At 37.5% G+C, this 14,611-nt stretch overlaps 1 protein-coding gene across 24 annotated transcripts in view; it reads right to left on the reverse strand.

Moving 5' to 3' along the window:
• Window positions 1-14,611, reverse strand: part of ZBTB20 (zinc finger and BTB domain containing 20) — a 463,068-nt gene that overhangs the window by 225,351 nt on the left and 223,106 nt on the right. For all 24 annotated transcript variants that reach the window (XR_014167759.1, XR_014167760.1, XM_081908427.1 and 21 more), the window contains one exon: window positions 13,185-13,267. The gene's annotated coding sequence lies outside the window, so the exon portion shown is untranslated. The remainder of the gene's footprint in view (window positions 1-13,184; window positions 13,268-14,611) is intronic.

The following is a 14,611-nucleotide window of genomic DNA, read 5'->3' on the forward strand; positions in this document are numbered from 1 at the left end:
CTACTGAAATGTTATTTTATATTTATTAGTTGATTTGTCACGAATTTGGTATGGCACTGAACTGCTTCATTTACAATAAAATTGTGCTTATTATTGCTGGTAATTTTAATATGTTTATATTGATTATGTTGCCCTAACTCCCAGCCACTTTGAGATATTCTTCAGAAGGAAAAGTGAGGCACATCCAAATACTAAACGAAAAGAACTAAAAACAAAACACATACTGGTAATGGAGACATTTTTACTTCAATCTTGTGAACACTTTCTCCCACTTATATACATTTAAGGGCTTTACATATGTAAGTAGGGATGGTGTTGGGTTGGCTTTAAAAGAGGATTAGACATATTCATGGAGGAGAAGGCTTTTGATAGCTACTAGTCCTGATGGCTATGCTCTGCCTCCACCACTGGAGGCAGTAATGCTTCTGAATACCAGACACTAGAAACCACACGAGGGGAGAGTGCTCTTGTGCTTGAATCTGCTGGGCCATGAGCTGGTTTTGCAAGTGGTCAGCACCTGCGGCCCAGGACACTCTCAGAACTTCCCCTTGTGATAAGGTCAGTCCTGTAGTCAAGCATTCACCCTTAGCAGCAACAGGGGTAAAAACTAATGCAGGCAAAACAGCTTCAGGCATATGCCTGATGCTGGAGCAAGCAGACAGGTGTTTGTTCCAATGGCTGACTGAAGAGAAGAGAGGTTCAGAAAAGCTGTAACGATTATATACAACAAAGCAGAATTTTCAATTTTAACTTCACTCATTTACCGTATGTGCCATCTTCCCTTAGCCTTTACTTGCTTACATATTCTGTGAAATCCTTTGTCTTTCTTAGGAATTGATCACTTTGATATTGATGGCCATATATCATCTATATATTGTGGAGCATTGGTACGGCTCAAACCATGGTACAAAAAAGCCCTTTTTGAATTCCACAAACAGTATGTATGTACAGCTGGTAGAGGTGACATGTTACTTGTGGCCCAAATTTCAGCTAGCAAGAACAGTATAAACCAGCTAAAAGAATGAGCAAAAACCATGTTATAAACCTGTTAGAATGACCATCTAGGTGGTTTATTTTTATGTGGAATTTTTGTTTAATTCTTATGTAAGCTACCTTTGAAATATGGCTGAAGAGCAGTATAAGAAATAATATCTTTTATTATTTATATCCCGCCCATCTGGCTGGGTGATCCCAGCACTCTGGGCAGCTTACAGTATATCTAAAAATATGATAAAAACATCAGGCATTAAAAACCTCCCACTACAGGGCTGCCTTCAGATGTCTTCTAAAAGTTGTGCAATTCTTTATCTCTTTAACATCTGAAGAGAGGGCATTCCACAGGGAACATTTTTAAAGTTACTTAAGTCCACTTACCGTATTTCAGTGGGTCTACTCTAACCAATATGGGATGTCACCCGGCCCTCTACCCTCTATCATCAGCAACTATTCCACCAGGACACAGGAGATAATTCACAGCCTCTCTCCATCAGCTTTCCTGAAAGACCAGCAACATTTCACCCCAGTTGATCATTACAAAAGCTCTGCAACTTAAGAAATAATGCCTGAGTTTGTTTTTTCCTTCCTCGCCCCCAATCCCCTTTCCTTTTGTGTCATGCCTTTTTATCAGTGACATTTGCAATCTAATGTTTTATCCATGACATTTGTAAACCACTCTGGGAGCCTTATTTTGGGCTGAAGAGTGGGATAAAAATGAAATAAATATATAAAGGCAATTACATTGTTCATGCCCAGAATTACTTTAACCTTTGTCTTGTGTTCTGGTAATAAGGTCATGAAAACAACTCTCTTGGCAGGATACTAATTTCTGATGATGTGAATTAACAAAAACTTCTGACAGCATGCTGAATGGAGGGGGGAAATTCTTTTTTTTTTCTTAATCCCCAAGTTACAAGTCTTGTATTATTAGACCAAGCTAGAACAATAGGTAAGAACCAAAATGGAGGGAGGGGGGTAGAACCAACAAAAGAAAAGCCCAAACATATTGAAAATATGATTTATCAAATCAGAAGATACTTTGAGAAAATATTTTTATTTCACTCATTTTTATGATCCATGGAGTATCATTCTCTGACCGTCAAATCAGACACTTGAGGGTTAGCATACTAAACATTTTATAAAATATTTCCCCTATATCATTCAATAATAAAAATTCAGGCTCCTCATATATACTAAGGCTGCATGAAGTGGGTGTTTTAATGATCAAAATATTTTGAAAAGGTATTGTATATTTAGGGGTTACAGGGTTTCCATATATATGTATGTAGATGCAACTTGGAAAAACATGATGGGAGAGGATAAAAAGTAAATGTATTGCAAAGGGAACATAATATCATATACAGAATTTCACAGCAAAACAATGAATCCCTCAGAGACTTTAAAAGACTTAGAGTGTGCCCAGAAGACAAACAAGTCTGATAACAGAATGATTACTGTGGCAAAGACATCATGGCTGTGACTTTAATTTTTAACAGGAAAACAAAAAGTAACTATAAGCAAAAACATAGGGGCATGTTTGCCATGCCTATAGCTAATGGGTATTTTGTAGGCTGTTTCAGCACCAAAAGTAGATGGATTGGTATCTATCCATCAGTGAGACAGATTTTACCAATTTCTCTCTCTAGAACAAGCTACTCCAAATATGAGTTTCTCAATTACCATCAGATATGAGCTAAGTTGACTCAGTTGGTTAGTGTGTGGTGCTGATAATGTCAAGGTTGCAGGCTCAATCCCCGTATGGGACAGCTGCATGTTTCTGCACTGCAGGGAATTGGGCTAGACCAGGGGTAGTCAATCTTTTTATACCTACCACCCACTATCACTATCAGGGAAACACTGCGTGTGTACTGTATGTTGATTTCAGTAAGCCATTTGACAAAGTCCCCCGTGATAGTCTTGCAGAGAAGCTGGTAAAATAAAGGCTGGATGACCAGTTACGTGGATTTGTAGCTGGTTGATAGGTCGAACTCAAAGAGTGCTCACTAATGGTTCCTCCCCATCCTGGAAAAAAGGGACAAGTGAGGTGCTGCAGGGTTCTGTCCTGGGGCCATTGTTGTTCAACATCTTTATAAATAACTGGGATGAAGGAATTGAGGAGGTGCTCATCAATGACACCAGGATGGGGCACACCTGGATCTTTGTAGACCACAAACTTAATGTGAGTGAGCAGTGTAATGCAGCAGCAAAAACAAAAAAACCCACCAATTTTATTCTAGGCTGCATTAGCAAAAGTAGTGTCCCGATCAAGGGAATAGCACTCTATTCTGTCTTGTCAGGCCACACTTGTAGTCTTGTGTTCAGTACTGGGTGCCACAAGGATATTGACAAGTTGGAAGGTGTGCACAGAAGGGCAACCAAGATGATAAAGGGGTCTGGAAACTATGCCTTATGAGGAGTGGCAGAGGGAGCTGGGTATGTTTAGAATGGAAAAGAAGAGACAGGGGAGATATGATAGCCATCTTCAAATATCAAAAGGGCTGTCACGTGGAAGATGGAGCAATCTGGTTGTACTATTTCCTATTTGTAGCATCACATCAGTTTAAAGATAATGTTTCTACAGTAAATTTGGCCTTTTCTATTTCTCTAGACACTTATATTTTGACAACCTCCACATCTGCTTTTGTTCATAAATTCTAGCCAAAGTTAGTGACCTTCTTACACGGAGCACACAAAAGAGGAATCTCTCTCTCTCTCTCTCTCTCTCTCTCTCTCTCTCTCTCTCTCTCTCTGTGTGTGTGTGTGTGTGTGTGTGTGAGAGAGAGAGAGAGAGAGAGAGAGAGAGAGAGAGAGAGAGAGAGAGAGAGAGAAGCTATAACTGTTGACCACCCAACTGGACTGATCTGCTTATCTGCTCTCCAAACCCAGTGCAATACGTAAGTCATTTTCCTCAGCTAGAAATGTAGTATAAAAGAATGTGGGTGGGAAACATGCAGTGTAGTGGAACTAAAACCCCATAAGGGAAATCAACAGAGGCAGCTGCTGATACCCTGCTTCCTTGGGTAATTCATCCATTTCCCCCTCCCGGGCTAGTGACATGAGGCATCACCCCTTTCGGATTGCAAGTGCAAAAATAAAAATAAATAATAATTAAATCTAACGAAGACAGAATTTTAGCTGCAGCGGCATTCATACAGTGCTAAGTTTCAGTTAAACTGATTTTTTTTTTTTTTTGCCATCTTCTGTGTCTCTAGCATCAGAAACATCTGGTCGGTTTTAGATTCCCCTTGGATTCCCAACTTCAAAGGGAGTTATAAAGAATAACAAATACATGTACTGGCACTGAAAAAAAAATTAGAGCAGCAGGAGAGAATGGTAAAATTGTCCTTATTTGACTGCTAGTGACAGGCTCCACAGGAAGAACTGTGAGAAAATTTCTCAGAGGCTCAGGCAAATCAACAGTTCTTAGGAGAGTGGATCTCTACCGTACATAAAATTTATGGGATCTACACCATACAACGGAGTCACACAACTGTATTTTGCTACAAGTGAGCAAAGGTCTCCCATAAAACTGAAATACATAAATTTGTAATAGTCTTACAGTCGCTCCTGCTCCTGACATTGACGCCCCCACCCACCCTGGGCTTAAAGCTTTTGAACAATATAGGACGCTTAAAAAATGTGACTTATTCCTAGTAACTAAGGCAGAAAGAGCTAACCCCCTGCCCCAACCCCAGATAAAGCAAAACAAAGCTAAGGAAATGTATCTTTTGCTGTCTTCGCATATTTGTTACAGCAGGTTAGGCAACTGACTGCCAGGATGTGTTGTGGTTTGCTCTGTTTAGAGAAAATTCAAATGTATTAATATTTCTCATACTTAGTTGTACGAGTTAATGTTAAACCTCAGCTCCAGAAGCAATCAATTGCAAATAAATGGCAAATTCCTTGCTATTCCTTCTCCTGAGAGTCAGGGAACCTTAGAGATAGTCTGGGATATAAAGGAGGGGGGGAGAGCTGAAACTGGGTAGGGGGCGTTCTAGTCCAATACTCTATTACACCATGCACTCAAGCGCTGCAGAACTTCAGAATAGGAAGAAATCTGTAGCCAAAATTTCAGTGCTGAAGGAAGCCCAGGGCTACAGTTCTATGCTCTTGAGATAAAGTCACAACAGAATTAAGTGGGATTTACATATGAATAAATGTGCCAAGGAGTGGGCTTTAAATGTGCAGTTCCATGCAAAACAACAAAAGCATAAATAAAATAGTCCATAATGTTTTAAGTTATTTATTAAATCATTTTAATAAAATTAAATTTTCATAAAATTGAAAGTACATGCTCAGTGAATGAGTACCATATCTTAGCCTTGCTTTCTATTTTCATTAAGAATGCATAAACTACAAAATTAATGTCTGTCAAACACATGGTGATAGTTTAATTCATAGTTTGCTTTAAATAAAACTTCCATAGGGAATATATTCATATATTTTTTGGGAGGGGCGCATGGAATTGGTCAGCTAGAAATTCATTCCTTGGGAAAATGTAATGGTTGAATATTTATTTGAAATAGCATATTTTGGAATAAAGGTAATATTTACACTTATGGCATTTCCCATAGGATGCAAATCCTGATTTAGACGCAGCCATAGCTCAAGGAGACTGTCGTCTAATTGTGAATATTACATGAGTGAAAACAACATTCTAACTGCATTAAATAAATAATTTGATGCAAATTATTCATTAATTCTGTTCCTATAGTTGCTACAAGAATGCTTTTATTATGACATTTGCTCATCCTGTAACAACATTTGACAAACAGATTTCATTGTTTCTACAAACTTATTTTGGGGTTTTCTCCAGGGCCTGTAAATTAAACCAACCCAAGTGGGGCATCTTCTTTGAAAATTACGGTTCTAGGCATTATGCTGAACATGCATCATTTAAATCTCTGCAAATAACACACTAAAATTAGTAAGATTTTCATGAACCAGGAGAAGCAAAGAGTGGTGGGACCCATGATCCATTTCCCCACACACATGTGCAGATCTATGACAGACCACCATAAGGCACTCCTTAAGTCCCTTAAGTCTCCATCTCAGCCCTTTCCCAGGCCCAAGCGAAAAAAGACAATGCCTATATATAGAGATCTAATTGCCTTAATTCCTCTGCAGATCCCTTGCACAAAGAACAGAATTGTGTGTGTGTTTGTTTAGCGAAAGAAGTGGTTTACACCACAGCAGTATGATCCAGTTGTTTGTGAAGATTACTGTGAGAATTTAAAGGAAAATATTTTGCCAACTTCATCCTTAGAGTAGTTAAAATGGTGCAACGAAACCGAAATTGAGACACACAAACACTTCTACTTTGAACAAGATTATTATTCCTGAAGCCAACACTATCTTAGAAAAAACAATGGACTACTTATCTCACCTGATCTAGAACTTTATTTTCTCTTAGTTTCTCAAGACCAAACTACACATGACAGTGGCAGCCCATATATTTAAGTTCAGGATTGACCCAATTATGTGTAAAATGATGTGTGTGATTTTAACCGCAGAAAAGGGGTGAGTGGGTAGCATGGCATACATTACGCTTAATACATGATTGAGTATTTTCAAATACACACAATGTAGGCAAGATGCCACAGAAGCTTATATATGAACCCCAGTGGAGTGGGTTCTTCATATGCAACAATCCTGAATCGGTGCAGTCACAATGCCAGAAACTTTATTGTCAGTTAACTCGTTTTGCTTTGTATTTATGTACTTAAGCCTAGATTGGGCTTTTTTTTTTAATACTGAAATTATTCATGTTTGCCAAATTGATGGTTTTTGCCAGCTTTGAATTTACTGACATGTTCTGTGATTTGTATATTTGTACTTCCAATGCTCCATATTTTGATGTTTTGAATGTTTGCTGTAAGCAGCTTTGGGCACAGGTCATAGTCTATTGTGGACAATTAAAGTTTCCTCTCAGGGATCTTGACTGGTAGACCTACATTTCTTTACAGGTAGCCTTCAACCTAAAACAGTGACTTATAGCAGGCAACATAACAAAGGCACTAAAACAGAGACAAGACCATGCAATAAACGGAATGCCAAATTTAGCCCAGGATCTACCCAAGTGACATTATTACAGAACCCAATAATGTCAGCCACAACATCACAGGTTCATTCATCTTCTCATCTTCCAATGTGATAAATGCTATCATCTGCCAGCAATGTCCTTCTGCATTCTACATATGACCAACCGGTCAATTTCTATGCAAAGGAAGTAACTGGACACAAATCCAACATCAGAAATAGCAATATCCATAAATCATCAGGAGAACATTTTGAGCTACCAGGACACTGTAACTGACCTTAAAGTTTCTATCCTTGAACAAAGGATTTCAGGAGAAACTCCAGAGTGAAACCCATGAATTACAATTTATCAGACAATTCATTTCTGTCACCTGTACTCTGAATCAAGTGTACAAAATTTTATCAAGCTACATATGTTTTGTGCCATTAGAAGCTTGTTAGTCTTCAAAGTGCCACGAGACTCTTCAAAGCTATCCATTTGGAAACTGATTTACTCTTGTCGATAAATTCATTTTTTTACTAGTCACACATGCCCAAATCATAAATGGAGTCTCTCTTGGGAAGTAACATGATCTGAAATTTTAAATATTTCCTAATTTATGTGATGCAAAATTATTATTATTATTATTATTCATTTTGTGCTAATTAATGCCAAAGCGATCGACCTGTACATAGCTATATTGTAAAACACCGTTGAATGTATGTTAAGAGAACTATGATTTGTTTCAGCTAAATGAACCTATTTAAAAAATAGAAATGCAATCCAATGTGCTTCACAAAATTAGATTATAATACCAAACACATATGTATTAGTTAAGGAAGTGCTACTTTAAATGGGGTGGAATGGACCTAACCATTAAATGTGTACAGAAAAACTATACTATACAAGAAACCAAAAATTAAAGGAAAGAGAACAGAAATACCAAGTATTGCATCTAGTGAAACTGAGAAATAGAATCTTAAAATAAAATAAAATATAGGCCTTGTCCTGCTGTAGAACCTTGAAGACTTGATCATAATTATATTGCTAGTTAGATTATGTTTGTGCTTAGGAGATCTGTGCTCAGTAAAGGTTCTCTGTAAAATATATTGCAGGTTTGCAATATATTTTTAACTACAGTCAGCCAAAGACAAGCAAAAACTTACAGAATTGCACAGTGTGCAAGGAAGGTGTTTCAACTATCCAGACAGGGGAAGTATACAGGGTTCTTTCTCCACTGTGTTCACAAACCACCTCTGCTGGATCACAGCTGCAGGCTGTTATAACCGTCAACATGGTCAGGTAGGCTTGTGTCCACAGCCTCAAAAGATAAAGCTCTTGATATTATCAGGCAATCTATCTAATGAAGATCAAGAGCCTCATCAAAAGAAGTAGCTTAAGTACCTTATGTGAACACCACTGCACACAAACAAAAGCAAGTCAAGGGAACCGTACAATTTATTCAGATGAACAGGGTGCATTTGGGGTTCACCCTTAGAAAGATTTAATAGTGATATTGCAATGGGATCAGATGTAACATATGCATTTTCGCACTGTACTGAAGCTACATCAGAGTCTCTTACTTCTGAGTTTAGCACTGTAGTGATATATTCGTCAAGCTGGTCTGGAATTTGGCCTTCTTTGCCTTAGCTAGCTGTAGCTGGACATGAATGACTCATTATCCTGAATAATTCCTTGTATGTAACCGAAATTAATGACATTATGTGAGCTTTAAAGCAAAGTTTGATTTTATGATTAATTACCCATGGTCTGTTTACAAAATAAATCAACACTGTGTGCACCATGAATATCTGTGGCCTCATCTGAACTTTACTTTCGTCACTTGATAAATAAGCGACTTCTGTCTGTGATGTAGTTAGTGTTCTAGATATAAATTATGGGGACATCTTGAACACAATATATGAATCATGCACCCTTGCTGTTTTAATTTTCATGACACTGCCCTACAGTACATTACATTAATATTTTTAAAAAGGAAGGTACTTGAAATATACTAAAAGAATGAGATGAAAAGCCCTTTACCTAAAAGGTAGGGGGGGGGCTCACAAGCCTAAAGCACATCGTAGGACATGCAAATATAACCTTATTCCATTTACAAAATAAATCAGCTTACAGAAATGGAAAATTATTAAAATCATGAAAATAAAAACAAAAACATTTCCTTAGCTACAATATAGATCCAACTACCACACCAGAACTCAAGCTAAAAAACAACAACACACAAAACCAGAGAGCTGCAAAAGGGCATCAACAAAATATCACATCTTCGTAATTAGTAACGACAAATAACCTATTAAAAAACCTCAACAGACTATCAAGGAAATCAGTTCTCAACTAGTAAGTACCTTCTGAACGAAAAATAATTTTCTCTCTGTTGTATGAATGACATTCTGAACAGTATTGTCCACCAACTTTCAGTTAGTCACCTGCCCAGGGCAGGAAGCAATTCTTTCCATATGAGTAGTTTGCCAGACTCAGTGACACTTCAGTACATACAAGAGAGTGGGCCATAAAATGTTTGGCAAGTTGATAAAATTTTATACTACACTGCTCTGTTAAAAAAGGAACCTGAACTACAATGCCTCTGATTCCTTTAGATAGACCTCAAAATAGCAAAGTAGTGGATCTTTATATGAGAAAAATAATCCACAAGGGTCTTCTGTATTCTGACAAATAAATCCAGAGGAATATGATACAAATGATGAGGCTGGCTGAATCATTACATCTAGAAAGAGTACAATTAAGATAATAGTAATAAACAGCTGTTTTTAGCAATAGTGGATTAAATTCTCTTTCAACATATTCTTCCTTAATCAAATGAGATTGGTCAGGAAAATACAACTTTTCTACACTATCATTTATCCATTGCTGAGAATAATTCATTGTACTGGTCCTACTGATCAAAACAGATTTTTACTAAGCAAGCCCTTTACCAAAATAAAAAACAAAAACCTTCAAAAATATTTTCCTACTTTTATCAACATTAGTAACATGACTGAAATACTTTTTAAAAATTTGTTTAATAGGAAGAAAAAAGTCTTTGTTTTTGCCATTCAGAAAATAATTAATGATGGGCATGGGAGGGTGTGTGTGTGGAAAGGTGATGTTTTCAATCCATACATCCAGAGATTCGGGAAATAAAGAGAATGGACTCTGCAGAAGTCACACATTTTCCTGGGAATATAATGAAAGGAAAAGAGCTCAATGTGAATTCAAAAGCCAAAAAGAGAGAGATCTGAAATAGATGGTCTTCTAGTCTGAAGCCTTTTAAAAAAAACAAAAACCCAACAACCTAGGAATTAAAAAGACAACATTGTGAGCACTCTTCACTTTCAACCTTTTCAGGTTTAACCACACGTCAAGAGGAAAGTACCGTACTACTTAGTCCAGCAAGTTACAAAATTCAGGTACCAGGTTACACAACTATTTTTAATGTGAATTTTCTAAAATAATGTAACTGAAGATTTTTCAGCTGTTGTAGAAAAAAAACCCTAATGTTAATTGTACAATTTGAGATCTTTGTCTATCTTTTGCTTCTGAAAATTGACTAAATATATTTATCCACTCTTCTGAAGGTTGCAAAATTATAAATTAATAATGATGGCAATTGGGTGGCCTTCTTTGGACAGAATTTGTTCTTTGTATTCTTTTCCACATCATTTTTCATAGCTTACCATATATTACTTTTGCTATTAAGATCAAGTTGGCTTTCCTGTCTCGTGGATATTACCTAAACTCAGGCAGCAATAATAAATAGCATAAAAACAATGTAAATAATAATGACAAGTTCTGATGTTATGTTCATTTTATGGTACTCAAAGACCCCTGAATTAGACTGCAACTAGATGTCATACAAATATTTTCTGCTTACACCAGTCAAAAATCTAAAGTCATTTATCTGTAAATTCTATCTAAAGTATGAGGGATCAGCTTTTCATTTATTCCACTAGAAGAGGCAAAAGCGTATACATATTAGGATGTATACCTGTATAGATCCATTTTACTATTTAAGGTGTCATTGCCGAAGTTGGTACTTCATGCACTATTTTCCACTGTTTTAATGGACAAACTGTAATTTACAGCTGCACAAATTTTCAGAATCTCTGAAACCTTGGATATTAATTAATTTATTGGTCTGATTATTTCAATGTTTTCTTGTACCTGTGTCATTCTAATTAGTTTTACTAATTTACCCACTAAGTGCTAGTAACACCATTAAAGGTTGTGGTTACTGAATCTGGATATCATTTTTAAGTGCAGCATTATCTAAACACCTAAATGCAGAAAAGACACACAGACAATCTATCTGTTGATAATTTTTGATAATATTAGTCTTATTTCATGGCCTCTGACCTGGATAACTTAAGGTTACCAGATTTTTTTTAGTGAATCCGGGGACACTTTTCAACTTCCTACTAAATAGATGGATTTTGTCAGAGAATTGACTTGTAAATCCAGGGACTGTCCCCGGGAAACGGGGACGTCTGGTAACCTTAGGATAAGTTTTCTCTGCCCAGTACATTCCCTAAACTCATCGAATGACACAGGCAACAGTTTGAAAGATCCAAGAAACAAGAAAATCTCTTTTTTTTTACAATTCCACTCTTTTTCTTAAGTACAGCACACTTGCTTCAGATATAGCTATTTACAGGAATTTAATTTATCTCCACCCTACTGATATCAATAGATTTAAAAGGGCATGTATTTGCCATTTACAGGCATGACCAATATCACTTTCCCAGAGTCTACTCCCTCCAGACCTGTAACACTAGATCTAGATACCCACATGAACTTTTTCTAAAATTGATTTCCAATCAGAAAGGGCAAAAAAGGGGGGATTTATTAATTTAGTCCTCAATACAGTTAGATGGGGGGTAGCATTATAAAGTGCTTTTTGAACCATTTATTTTGAACAGCTGTAGTACTGAATCAACTCTGTCAGGGAGGATAGAATGCTTAAATCTGGCAAGAGCCTTCTTTCATTCACTGTGCATTGTCTCACTTGCTGACAAAACTTAGGAAGCCCCAAAGCCGAAAGCTTTCTACTGACCCTGAAAATTTTAAGTGGTATATTCAAATATACCCAGGAATTCTTGTCCTTCTTTGACTCAACAGGCCATTTTCCATTGACATCAAAGGGAACAGAATGAAAAAACTGATTTAAGCAAAACAAGAGGTGAACAAGGTGGACTTCCACAAGAGCTCTTTCCATCACTAACTATATCCTCTTCAGGAGACAATGAAAGAAGGCATCTCAAGAGTCGAGTTAGGGCTGATTGATGCAATACAATTGATAGAATCCAGAACAAAAGCTTTTTCCTGGGCTATGCTATTTCAAACTGCAGGTGGGGTTGGGGTTGTGCATCTGAATGTTCATGCACAATACATAACTTTCAAAAATTATAGTTTTCTAGTGTTTCAACTTATACGCTTAATGTAAGTAGCAAAACAGAAACAATGACCCCCCAAACCCCTACTTAAATACATTTAACTCTAAGAAAGGATTATATATTGTATTGACAAAAGTTTGCTCGACAAATCAAATACAGTTTCATAATGCATATGGGTAAAGGAAAGAGATATGGTTGCCTGGCATTTGGAATTTCCTCCAATATAGTGACTAAATTATACAGGTGAAGTAGGGGTAGACGGCGTTTCCATGCAGTGCTCTGCTTCGCCAGAAGCCATGCTGTCCACATGACCCGGAAGCTGTATGCCGGCTCCCTCGGCCAGTAAAGCGAGATGAGCGCCGCAACCCCAGAGTCGTTCGCAACTGGACCTAACGGTCAGGGGTCCCTTTACCTTTACCTAGGGGTAACCGGGGGGGGGGGAGTGGGAAGGGATAGGTAGTACTGTTTCTGCTATTTATGAACAAGGAACTAAAGCCCCAAGCAGACAAACAAACCTTCTCATTAAAAGTGTGGGGGGGGGCGCATACACACACACACACACAATGCCAACAGTAAGTATTGTAGCATGTGTCTTCTCACCCCCACACCAGCCAGTGATGTGGGATGGGTGAGCAGAAAGCAAAGGACACAGTAACATCACATCACAAGATACTTGTTACATGAGGACGCAGTGAGATACAGAATGGAGGCAACTCTGTCATGCAACATCAAGTTTGGTCCTTAATTTTACAACTTACCTTTTTATCTCCGAATGGCTTTCATTAGTCACATGAATCTCCCAAGTTCCATCATTCTGGAACTGATTACAGCACGACGGAAGCTATTCAAGAGAAACACTGAGTTAGAGTGGGGCCCCATACTGCATTTTCATACATATAAAAATAATAGAAATATGTGTGAGAGAAGGGAGGGATCAGTCTATGTTTTAAACTTACTCATCCTACATAGCGACAGCTGTAGCACATTTTCTACATATTCAAAAGAAATAATGATTTATAGTAAGTTGATCAATGGGTGAAATCCAACCTAGAACTGAGAGGGTGTGTGCTAATGCAATAAGCCTCCTCCTTTCCTCTACCATGAATCTCCAAAATCTGCTCCAGGGAGGTTGGGAAACTCTGGACCACAGCTCCCACCCACCCACCCAGTATAGTTTGTAGTTCAAAACATCTGGAGGGTACTACGTTGGGGAAGGCTGATATAGAGCGAAATTCACACCCCAAACCATACTTTCAACTGAAGCTCCGCCATGTGATGCAGTTCTCAGGTGTGCTAATGGCACTGAGATACTTGCAATGGCACAGTCAAGACTTTTAAAAATACTCAAGGTCTCACCTGAACTAAGATTTTGTTCCATGTTTAAATCCACAGAATCTTTCTCTGTTACTTATTCTGTTATTAGGGGAAATTGAGTAAAACTATTGGTTTTTACACGCGCAAGACTTCGCGTGAGAAGCAGGCTGTTTGAAATTGATGCAAGTGTGGACAATTTAGATTCAGACATTCATTATCATTGTTGTCCAAGAAAGTAACAGAGGAAAGTAGAAATCAATGAAGATGATAAAAGTAAATGCGGTGGTTGTTTTGTGAGAGTAATCTACTCTAGCAAAATGCAGCTAGGTTCATTGTTTGAGTCCAATACCATTTCATAGTAGCAAATCCAAAGAGCAGATATGACAAGATCAAAATATGATAAGCACAACACTTGCAAACTCACAAAACACACAACCCAGAGGCTTTATCAGACATCCAATGAAAACCCCTTTTTTAACCAATGCAGAATTTTCTACCTTATTTTCTTCATCAATTGCCATCTAAAACTCTGTGGTAAAGCCCACGGGGTGATCAGTAGAAGCAAAAAATTGAGAAATCTATACTTAAAGAAATGGGACAGCTGCCCCACACTACGTTGCAAAGCTAGAGTTATTATTAATTATTTAATTTATTTAGAAATTTATTTTAGGATATAGTAAGAATTCATGTTTTGCTTCTGCCCTCCAAATGGAAAAATAAAATCCAGTAGAAATATATTAAGCAAATAATGAAAGACACTGAATCTTCTTGCTTAATTGCTCTTCAAACTGCTAGAAAGGTTATTTTCTTACCTTACACTGCGTCTTCTGCAATCTGACAGTGTCATTCAGTCAGTCATTTTAATGTCAGC

The sequence above is a fragment of the Podarcis melisellensis genome, assembly GCF_964234715.1.
Source record: "Podarcis melisellensis genome assembly, chromosome: 4".
Lineage (NCBI taxonomy): Eukaryota > Metazoa > Chordata > Lepidosauria > Squamata > Lacertidae > Podarcis > Podarcis melisellensis.